Here is an 11,607-nt window from a genome sequence, read left to right on the forward strand (position 1 = left end):
TATGGGAAATAGGAATCCCACCTAGGTCATTTTAAACTTATGTTTATCTAACATTAATCATTTTTCCCCTCTAACATATGAGTAGAGTTTCCAAAACCACAAATTCTCAAGTGTTTAGATCTCAGACTTGTAGATTTTATCTCCTTTCATGAGGAGTGCCTTCCTTCCTCATCCCTTATTGCATTCAGATGGCTCTAATTTCTTTCCAAGTTCTTAAGTAAGTGAAATATTTCAACTGAATTGAGACCCATAATGTGTTTGAGAAGATCAACCAGAAACAACAGAAAAGTGAATTATTTCCAATGAATCTGTTCAGAGTGACTGAGCAACTGCCTGTTAGATGAATAAATAGAATGACCAGTAATTTCATTGACTAAAAGAACAAATAAGTATCAGACCCTGATAAAAATTGCTAAGAAATACATATTCTCTATTCTTTCTCTTTTTTTCTATGTGGATATACATTCTGGGAAAGTGTAATTTTCCAAAAACTTAAAATGTCATTTATACAAATAGAATATGTAGTTGATTCAAATAGAGTATTTTGCTCAATTAATTTATCAGTGACACCAGGTGGCAAAGTTGTCTCAAAGAATATTAAGTCATAAACTTGAATTTTTTCCTTTCTTTCTAAGCTTTCAAAAGTATTTCCTAAATTTATGTGAGCAGTTTTCCTGGAGTCTTCTTCCTATTTCCTTGTGTTGAAAAAAATTGACATTTGCAGCTGAGTTTTTATCAAGAATATGTGTAACTTAGGTATTTCATTTTATCAATTAAAAATATTCTTAGGCATATATATATATATATATATATATATATATATATATATATATTCTTCCCAATAAAACTCCCTGGACTGTATAGTTATTTTTCCAATATTTACCTCTTTTTGCTCTGTGTACGGATCAGGAGGAAGGAAAGCAGAAGAGAAATGTTCCAATAAGGATGGAATTTTAATATAAAGTGTGATACATATACCTTTAACATTGGAAGGTATTTACACTTAGATACTAACTGCCTTTAAGTATATTTATATTTTCAAGTCAAAACATAGATATAAAAAACTTTATAATCTCTTAATTCCTATGATTTAACTAACCATAGAATTTTTGAATATTCTGAATTGTCTTTTGTCAGTCAATTATTGATTTGTCCTTAAAATGTGGTTAATAAAACTGTTGCATCTTATTGTCCCTAAGGACACAAATCCCAAGTTTGCTGCTGCTTAATATTCTGCCAAAATTTAGTGACTATTACATTCATTAAAACTGCTTATATTTGGCCACAAAGGACTCTCATCTTTATCATGTATATACCCATAGAAGATTAGCAAAATAAAATAACCTCCTTTCTTCACAATTTAAAATTCCTTTTTGTCCAGAGGAGAAGTTGGACATTATCTACCAAAAAACTCTGAAGATCATTTTATGTCTTTATTTCAGTTTTCAGTCGTAATAAATTGGTTACTGAGTTTAGAGTACAATAGAGTCTTTAATATGAACCTGTTAGTCAAAAAGAATATTATCTTCTTCAAAATAATTCTCTACAGCCATGTACATCTTCATAAGATTGGAGCACACCTTTGATCACACTTTCAATTTTACCTCCATGAAAACCAAGATTATAGATCAACTGATTGCCTTTCAGAAGAGTAAGTATGCTTTAGTTTGATTACTTGTTTACTTTTCCATCCATCATTTTTTTTAGCCTCTGAAGTATCCATGCTTACTCATTTAAAAATCAGAGGTAGAAAATATTCAAGATCAGCATTGCTCGACAAGGAAATATATATTTATTATGCCATTTTCTGTTCCATAAAATTTAAGAATGAAGGGATAGGTTTCATTGGAAATAAATTATACATGCATGGTCAGGAAGAATATGGTCATATTTTCCTGGTCACTCCACCTGTCCTAATTATTTAATCTGTATCAATCACATTATAAATTTCCAAGAAAAATCCTCTAATAAATTCCTAAGTACTCTGGCAGACAAGATAATTTTAGAGGCATATAAAAATGACCCACAATGACACTTTCTATACAAACCTAAATTGTAATATCCTTCATGAAATCTCCAAAATATTTTTGATATGGTCACTCATGACTACTGAGCTCAAGTGAGCTTGAAATCCTCACCACTGAAAGAATATCTAAGCTGAATTCATTGATCAGAGCATACATTTCATATTCNGTTTCAAAAGGAAAGAGATATTTCTCATCAGACAAGAAAGATGGTTTTCAAATTTGTAATTCTGCTATAAGTTAGGATACAACATGAAAGGCTAAGGACAGAATTTTTATATTTGTTCTAAATTCCCAAATNATCTGTCTAAAAGTTGACTNTCCTAATCCTATTGTAACCCATCTCATTATGAACTAGTTCTTAAGTTGTTTGTGTACTTATGTAGAAATGCTTACAAAATAGGTATTTGTCTGTCTTTGAAAATCTAAAGTCTTCACTTGTAACATCTCTTAATCCACCAACTTTAAGAAAATAGATTTCTTGCAGAGTGTATTTCATAATGTGCCCTTTTCCCAGCCTTGAGTAGGATAAATAGATCTTAAGTGTTTACCACAGTTGGACCTGGATGACCTAGGTGGAATCTTCTGCCTAGCTGTACTGGCAATTTCCTACAGGAGTAGTCTGCCTGCTGAGCTTGCTTTGCAACACAACCCATCTGAAACAAAGGATGTCTTGGCTTTATCCTTCTCTTACACTCAGTCCTTTTTAATTTCCAGTCCCCCTTTCAGGTAGACCCAGTTCTTCATGGCTGCTGAATGGCTACACATACATAAGAAATAAGAGTGCCCATTGCTACACATACATAAGAAATAAAAGTGACCATTGTGCTGAAGCTACTATTTTTTTCATATGAAACCCTTTTCAAGCTTGAAGTATAGAGAAAATAGAACTTGTAATTTACAAAATATACTAATAGACTATTATTTTCTCATAGAATATTTGAAAAGATTAATCATACTTTGACTTAAGGCAAAGTATTTCTGATTTCTCTGATAAAAGAGTGAAAGCAATTGAAAAAAAGTCTTGATAAATTAATATAGATTTCTACTGACAAAGCCCCCAATTTTCAGAAGCCTGACTCCTCTTCTTGTTAATTCACTAGCAGGTTTGAAGATTGAGATAGAAGGTTATCAGAGGTACCAAAATTTCTCATCTTTTATCAAGATTGCAAGAACAAAAACATAGCATGCACAATCACCATTGATTACTGATCTCATACATTATCATAAATGTTAGAACAAGTTATGGAGCAAAGGAAGAAGAACAGATTGAAGCAAAACACAAATGTAGAGAAGAATCTGATGTATTGGACTAACTTATTATCTACTAATAATTCCTGAAAAAATATCCAATCAATGATTATGATAATTCCATAAACTAGACACTGTTGAGGAAGCTGAGGTAAATCAAATACATAGGAATTTAAAGCTCATAGAAGTTTTGTAGAGATTATAAAATCACAGGAAATTTGCTCTCTAATTAGGTATCAGTTAATAGGAAAAATTGTAGTTGAACCAATTACTATATTAAAGATAGTATCAAAACATTAATGATTTTTTTGCTATTTGGTTTATGTAGAAAGTAAATTCTTAGAAGTCATTCTAATAACTTGATTTCTGTATGTAAATCAGTTATGTTCATTTCAGCATTAATTCTACAACCTCTTTTATAACACATTCTAGATCCCTGGAAATACATATTCAAAGAATTATATTGATATTTAGGACATTTCTGCATGCCCATGTTCTTTTTGTGGTCATTAATAATATCCAAGATATAAAACTAAGTGCCCATCAATAGATAAATAAAAATGAGGCATCTGTGCTAAATAAAATAATATACAGCTTAAATAATGAGGAAATTCTGCCATTTGTAATAGTATATGAGGAACAACCAGATATTATTCTAATTGAAAGAACAAAGCACAAGAATAAACAATGTCTTATTTCAAATATCATGATGGAAAAAATTATATATAACCAGAGGTGGGATGTCAAGACCATATAATAATGCTTGTTTGTTTTTTGTTTTTTTAATGAAACATCAAGATTTTAATTGCCTTATAAAGATAATTCTAATATGACTATCATTAGTTTTTTTTTTCTTAGTATTTCTTTTACTTTCTGATTGTAGCTTCCTCTCCCTCCCCCTCCTCTTCTTCCTGTCTCTCACTAAATATCCCTGCAATCCTCCTGTTCTCCAATTCTACTCAAAAAAGGATCGGAAAAAGGGAGGCCTTCCTTGGATATCAGGCCACCTTGGCCTATCTGGTTGCAATAGGAATAAGCTCATCTATCGGCTAGACATGACAGCCCAGTTAGAAGAAAGTGATCCAAATTTGGGCGACAGTCAGATACAGGTCCTGCTGTTAATTGTCCCATATGAAGATGCAGCTTCACAACTGATAAATATGTGCTGAGGGTCTATATTTGTCCCATGCATGCTCTCTGGTTGGTGGTTCAGTCTTTGTAGGCCCTTATCAGCCTAGGTTAGTTGATTCTATAGGATTTATAGTGGTGTCCTTGACCTCTTCGGCTCCTTCAATCCTTCATCCTTCTCTTCCACAAGATTCCCTGATGTCTGCCTAATGTTTAGCTGTGGGTCTCTGAATTTGTTTTCATCAGTTTCTGAGTGGAGCCTCTCAGGTGACAGTTATGATATGTGCCTTTCTGGAAGTATAGCAGAATATCATTAATAGTGTCAGGGGTAGGTGTTCTCTAATGGCATGTGTATCAAGACAGGCCAGTCATTGATTGGCCATTGCCCCAATTTTTGCTCTATCTTTACTGTTGAATATCTTGTTGGCAAGAGAAATTGTAGATCTAAGGCTTTGAGGCTGGGTTGGTTTACCCTTTCCTCTTTTGGAAGTCTTTTCTGGTTCTAGGAGATGGCCATTTCAGGCTCCATATTCCCCATTGCTAGGAATCATAGCTAGAGTCATCCTCATAGATTCCTGGTAGTTTCTATTACCCTAGCTTATCCCAGAGATGCACCCCTACCAAATCAACTTTTCTGTCGATGTATTCTCTCCTTAGACTTGATCCTTCTTTCTCCCTTCCCCACATTATCCCTTACCACCCTCTCTCTATCCACTCCCTATGTTTATTCTCTTTCCCCCTTTTAGTGATATTTAAGCATCACCCATTGGGATCTCCTTGTTGGATGGTAGCATAGTCATTCTGTAGTTTTTGGGGATTATCACTTATAATTGTGTAAATACCATGTATGCACTTCTGGTTCTGTGTTACCTCACTCAGGATGATCTTTTCTAGCACCATCCATTTGCCTGCAAATTTCATGATGTCCTGGTTTTTAATAGCTGAGTAGGACCCCATTTTATAAATGTACCACATTTTCTTTGTCCATTCTTCTGTTAAAGGACATCTAGGTTATTTCCAGTTTATGGCTATTACGAATAAAGCTACTATGAACATAGCATATATCTTTGTGATATGGTAGAGCCTCTTTTGGGTATATATCCAGGAGTGCAATGGCTGAGTCTTGAGGTAGAACTATTTCCAATTTTTTGATACACTTCCAAATTGACTTCCAAAGTCAATTTGTACAAGTAGTACAAGTTTGCATTCCCACCAATAATAGAATAGTGTTTAACTTGAACCACATCACAGTAGCTTTCTTGAAGATTCCTCTTTTTCCCATTGTAGACTTTTGGTTTCTTTGTCAAAAATCAAGTGTCCATAAGTGTGTGGGTTTACATATAGGTCTTGCATTGAGTTTATTCATTGTTCTTGGTAAAATGGTCATTTTTCACTATGTTATTCCTACCTATACATGATCATGGAAGATCTTTCCATCTTCTGATATCTTCTTCAATTTCCTTCTTCAAAGGCTTAAGGTTTTTATCACATAGGATTTTCATTTGCTTGGTTAGAGTTACACCCATATATTTTATATTATTCACGACTATTGTGAAGGGTGTTGTTTCCCTAATTTCTTTTTCAGTTTGGATATCATTTGTATAAAAGAGGACTACTGATTTCTTGAGTTTAATTGTGTAACCAGCCACTTTACTGTAGGTGTTTATCAGTTTTAGGACCTGTCTGGTAGAAATGTTGAGGCCAACTATGTATATTGTTATATCATCTGCAAATAATGATACTTTAACTTCTTACTTTACAATATGTGTCTGCTTGAGCATCTTTAGTAGTCTGATTGCTATAGCTAGAACTTCAAGTACTATAATGAATAGGCACACAAATCTTGCTGTGTTCCTGATTTAAATGGAATTGCTTTAAATTTCTCTCCATTTAATTTGATGTTGGCTATTGGATTGCTGTATATTGCCTTTGTGTGTATGTTTAGATAAGATTTCTCAAAGACTTTTAACATGAAGGGGTGTTGGATTTTGTCAAAGGTTTTTTAACATATAATGAGATGATCATGCCATGTTTCTTTTTGTTTCAGTTTTTTTATATATTCTGGATTACATACTGAATATTTATAAGTTGAATCCCCGCATCTTTGCTATAAAGCCTACTTGATAATGGCGGATGGTGATTTTCATGTGTCCTTAAATTCAGTGAGTATTTTTTATCAAATTTGTATTTTGCTGAGTATTTTTGCATCAATGTTCATAAGGGAGATTGGTCTGAAATTCTCTTTTTAGGTTGAATCTTTGTGTAGTTTAGGCATCAGTGTGACTGTGAACTCATATAATTAATTTAGCATTGTTCCTTCTGTTTCTATTTGGTTGAATAATTTGGGGAGTGTTGGGATTGGTTCTTTTTTGAAAGTCTGGTAGAATTCTGCACTAAAACCATCTTGTCCTGGGTGTTTCTTTTATAGTTGTAAGACTTTTAATGACTGCATTACTTTGTTAAGGTTTATATATCTATTTAAATTGTTTACCTGATTTTGACCTAACTTTGGTAAGTGGTATCTATTAAGTATTTCATCCATTTCTTTTAGGTTTTCGAATTTTGTAGAGTACAGATATTTAAAGTGAGACCTAATGATTCTTTGGATTTCCTCAAAGTCTGCTGTTTTGTCCCTCTTTTCATTTCTGATTCTGTTACTGAGGACATCCTCTCTGCCTTTTAGTTAGATTGGACAAGAGTTTATTTATTTTGTTGATTTTTTTCAAAAAGCCAACTCTTGGTTTTGTTCATTTTTTAGTATTGTTCTTTGTTTCTAAGAGTTTGGTTTTAGCCATGAGTTTGATTTTTTTTCCTTTCAGTGTACTACTGTTTGATATGTTTGCTTATATTTGTTCTAGAGTTTTCAGGTATGCTGGTCAGTCACTAGTATGGAATCTCAGTAATTTTTTATGGAAGCACTTATTGCTATGAACTTTTCTCTTAGCACTGCTTTCATTGTGCCCCATAAGTTTGGGTATAGAATTCATTTTCATTGAATTCTAGAAAGTCTTTAATTTCTTTATTTCTTCCTTGACCCATTGATCATTGAGTAGACAGTTGTTCAGTTTCATGAGTTTGTAGTTTACTTTTAATCTCTGACAGGCTGATAATGTACAGAAGTTTATTTCAATGTTCTTAAATTTGCTGAGGCTTGCTTTGTGTGCAAGTATAAGATTGATTTGGGGAAATATAATGTGAGATGCTGAGAAGAGTGTATATTCCTTGTGTTTGAGTGAAATGTTCTATGGATATCTGTTAAGGTCATTTGATTCATTGCCTCTGTTAGTATTATTATTTTTCTATTAATTTCTGACTGGATCATCTCTCCATTGGAAAGAGTGAAGTATTAAATTATCCCACTATAAATGAGTAGGCTCCAATGTATGATTTAAAATTTAGTAATGTTTCATTTTCAAATGTGAGTGCCCTTGCATTTGTGGCATAGATATTGAGAATTGAGACATCATCTTCATGTGTTTCCTTTGAGGGTTATGAAATGTCCTTCATCTCTTTTGATTAATTTTGGTGGAAAGCCTATTTTATTAGCTATTAGAATTGTTACTCCAACTTCTTTTTGTCCCCATTTGCTTTGAAAAACCCTATCCAGAGAGGTACTTTGAAGTAATGTCTATATATTTATTGTTGGGAGGTATTTCTTGGATGCAGCAGAGTGATGGATTCTGTTTTCACATCCATTATGTTAGCCTGCATGTTTTTACTGGGGAACCGAGTCCATTGATCTTGAGAGGTATTTATGATCAATGATTATTAATTCCGTTATTTTGATGTTGGTACTGGTACCATGTATGTGTGTGTATAAGTGTATTGGTATATGTGTATATGTGTACTGGTAGCATATGTGTGTATGTGTATGTGTATTGCCCTTCTTTTGGTTTTGCCTATGCAGAATTGTTCATTTCCTGTGTTCTCTTGGAAGTCATTAGCCTCCTTGGGTTGGAGTTTTCCTTCCACTATCTTCTATAGAGTTGGATTTATGGATACATATTGTTTAAATTTGGTTTTGTCATGGAATATGCCATTAAAAAACAAAACAAAACAAAACAAACCCACAAAAAACAAAAACAAAAAAGCTCCTAAAACCACGTTATCTAGGGTTGAGGCCGAAGAACTTTCCCCTCCCATGTTAGCATGTCTATTGTTGTGAGTGTTGTTGGGGTCTTGCTTAGAAACCCACATTGATGAGGTTTCATCATTGTAGATCCTTTGACATTTCTAGAAGAAGCCATCTCCCAGCTAACACACTGCATCTCCAGCTTTCATAATCTCTCTTCTCCCTCTTCCACAATAGCTTCTGAGCTTTAGTATAGGAGTGTTATAGTTGTATCCAACAGATATGGGTTCCACAATTCTGCATTTTGATGGGCTATGGTTTTGTGTAATACTTTTTTCTATTCCATAAGAAGTTGCCTTGATGAGTGCTAAGAACTATGTTTGTCTATGGGCATAAGGATAACTATTTACAGTGTAGTTAGTGACTGTATTAGTTTAGTAAATTGGGGGTTATATGTTCTCCTCCAAGATCCATGAATAGCCCTAGGTAACTGGCTAGGTTTCCATAATCAGGCATGATTTTCCTTTGGCTGAGTAGTACTTAAGTGCAATTAGAGAGCTGTTGGTTGCCACAAAGTTATGCACTCCACTATTGCACCATTAGATTTTATCATGCCGTGCTTGTCATTGTTATTATTCCTTTGTGCTATAGCTGGGTAGAATGAGTGCTTGCTTTCCCTCATTAAAAATACAATTCAAGAATGGCAAACTTTGAGAGATAGTTTTCCCCAGGAAACAGACCCTGAATTTGGTTGTCCTATACCAAGTTTTCAGTCCTGAAATCCTATACATATATGTACCTTTATACTGACTACTCATGTTGTATATAGTCTTTAGAAATATGTACACATATATTTAACTATAATTTTAAAAGAAAAGGCCATGAATTTGAGAAAGAACAAATGGATTCATAACAGGATTTGGAGTGGGAAAGCAAAAGTAGAAACATACTTTTATAATTTCAAAAATTAAAATTATATTTAAAATAAATGTTTTAAACAAATATTTGTCTGGGTGACTATTAAGAAAAGATAAATAAGATGTATACAAAACATTCTATTTGAATTTTGCACTTGGATATAACATGAGATGAATGAATTAAGCAAATGGTTCAAGAACATTCAGATAGAAAAAGTAAATTGTGAGTTCAGACCCTCTAAACATTACTTAGAGTTCCTTAAGTAAGCTCAATTGTAAAGCTGGAAAATGGCACCATGTGTTTTCCTTACAGGTAAGAAACAATGGATCATTTCCTTACTGTAAGTCACTTCATTTAAAAAACCCTCCTAAGTAAGAAGCTGAAACAACTTCTTGAAAATAAATTACTTCACACCAATCATAGAGATTATATGAATAAACTGAGCCAAGAAGGAGATTGCGAAAGTGGTAGGAAATTCACACACAAAAAAGCAAGATTATGGAACTGAGCTATAAAGCCTTTTATGAAGTAAAACAGATAAAAGCTTTAAATGTAGAGATCAAAGCAGAATATGTGAATTTCAAAAAAAAAGAATGGGTTGTGCTTAATTAGTGAAGCAAAGAGTGATGACTTTGTCCAAAATTGTTGAAATCATACAAAACTCAAATGAGTTTATATATAAGTAGAAAGTTGAAAAGCAGAGACAATTTTAAACAGAATGTTAAAGGAAGAGGCAAGTAAAAATAAATTTAAGAAAGGGCTTACCCTCTATATTTGTATATGAGAATATAAAAAACATAATACTAATTACTACATGAAACGTTCATTTAGAGTAAAGGATTAAACCAAACTTAAACTTAAACTCAAACTTGAGCAAGGTTGACCCAAAACAGCATGAGAAGGACACGACTTTTTGTTTGTATCGACATACTTCTCATTCCCTGAATCAAAATTATTATAACAGAATGCATACAGAAAGGAAATATGCTATTATTGAATGTGTTTTAAACAAAAAGAACTTCGTTTTAGAATTTTAATACCTCAAAATATACTTTTATTGAAACCCTTTCTGGGATAATAAAGGAAAAAATCTTCAATGTCTACAGAATACTAACCTTGCAACTCTAAGGCACTAGAGTTTTTTTCATGAAAATGAAGTAATCAGGTGATTTGGTTTCACACTTCCACCTACAAGCTGGGAAACTAATTCTTTGTAAGATCCTGTCTTAGGAATCAAAATGGTACTACATGGACATCCTACTGTGATATTCAGAGGAAAATATATTCAACAGTAATTACCCATATGGAAAATATATGTTAATATTTATGTAAATATAAATGAATCTGGCAAAAACATATGAACTACAACACAACTAAATGAATCATTTTGTAAGGGGGTGTTGAGTGAGGGGCTGTGAACATAGCCATGGTTGTCCTGGAACTCACTATGTAGCCTAGGATGGTATCTAACTCAAGATCTAAATACCTTTGCCTCCCAACTGTAAGGATGGTGTGTGTCAGCACACACTAGGACCTAAATGAATCTTTAATAAACCACAGCAAAAATTATTTTTAAACATATAAACTATACTGCAACTGCATGATAACTATTTACCAGTCAATAACTAATATTAAATATGAACATATTGTTAAGATTACCTAAACAGAGGAGACTTTTCATTTATTTTAACAGTTGTCTTCTAAAATCTTTTCTGGAAAAAGGAGTTAGGGAAAGACAGACTGTTGGACCAAAAGCAAATTAAAGGGACATTTTTTGTGGAATGATGTTTATAAGATTGTGTATTAAACTGGTAACAATTACAGCTAGACTGTAGGCACATAATAATAGCAGTATGAAATATGTGCTTCAAATATGAGCTATTATGTGACACAAAAAAATGTTCAAACATCAGCTTCTTCACTAACCAACAGTAATATAGGAATGACACTCAAGTTAGCTTGTCTTGAGATTGGCACCTGACTCAACTCTGAGTTTATATAAAACTTTTCTTATTTTCAACCAGATTGGACAAGAGACAATAACCAAGAATGAGAAACCGAACAGTAACAACTTTCATTTTGCTGGGTCTGACAGATGACATTCGGCTGCAAACTCTACTTTTTATCTTTCTGCTTTTTTCTTACATGTTGAGTTTATCTGGTAACCTAACCATCATCACTCTCACTCTGATTGATCCCCATCTTAAAACACCT

At 33.1% G+C, this 11,607-nt stretch overlaps 1 pseudogene; it reads left to right on the forward strand.

Moving 5' to 3' along the window:
- Nucleotides 1-11,442: 11,442 nt before the first annotated feature.
- Nucleotides 11,443-11,607, forward strand: part of LOC110326256 — a 904-nt pseudogene continuing 739 nt past the window's right edge.

This window comes from Mus pahari, chromosome 9 (genome assembly GCF_900095145.1).
Source record: "Mus pahari chromosome 9, PAHARI_EIJ_v1.1, whole genome shotgun sequence".
Lineage (NCBI taxonomy): Eukaryota > Metazoa > Chordata > Mammalia > Rodentia > Muridae > Mus > Mus pahari.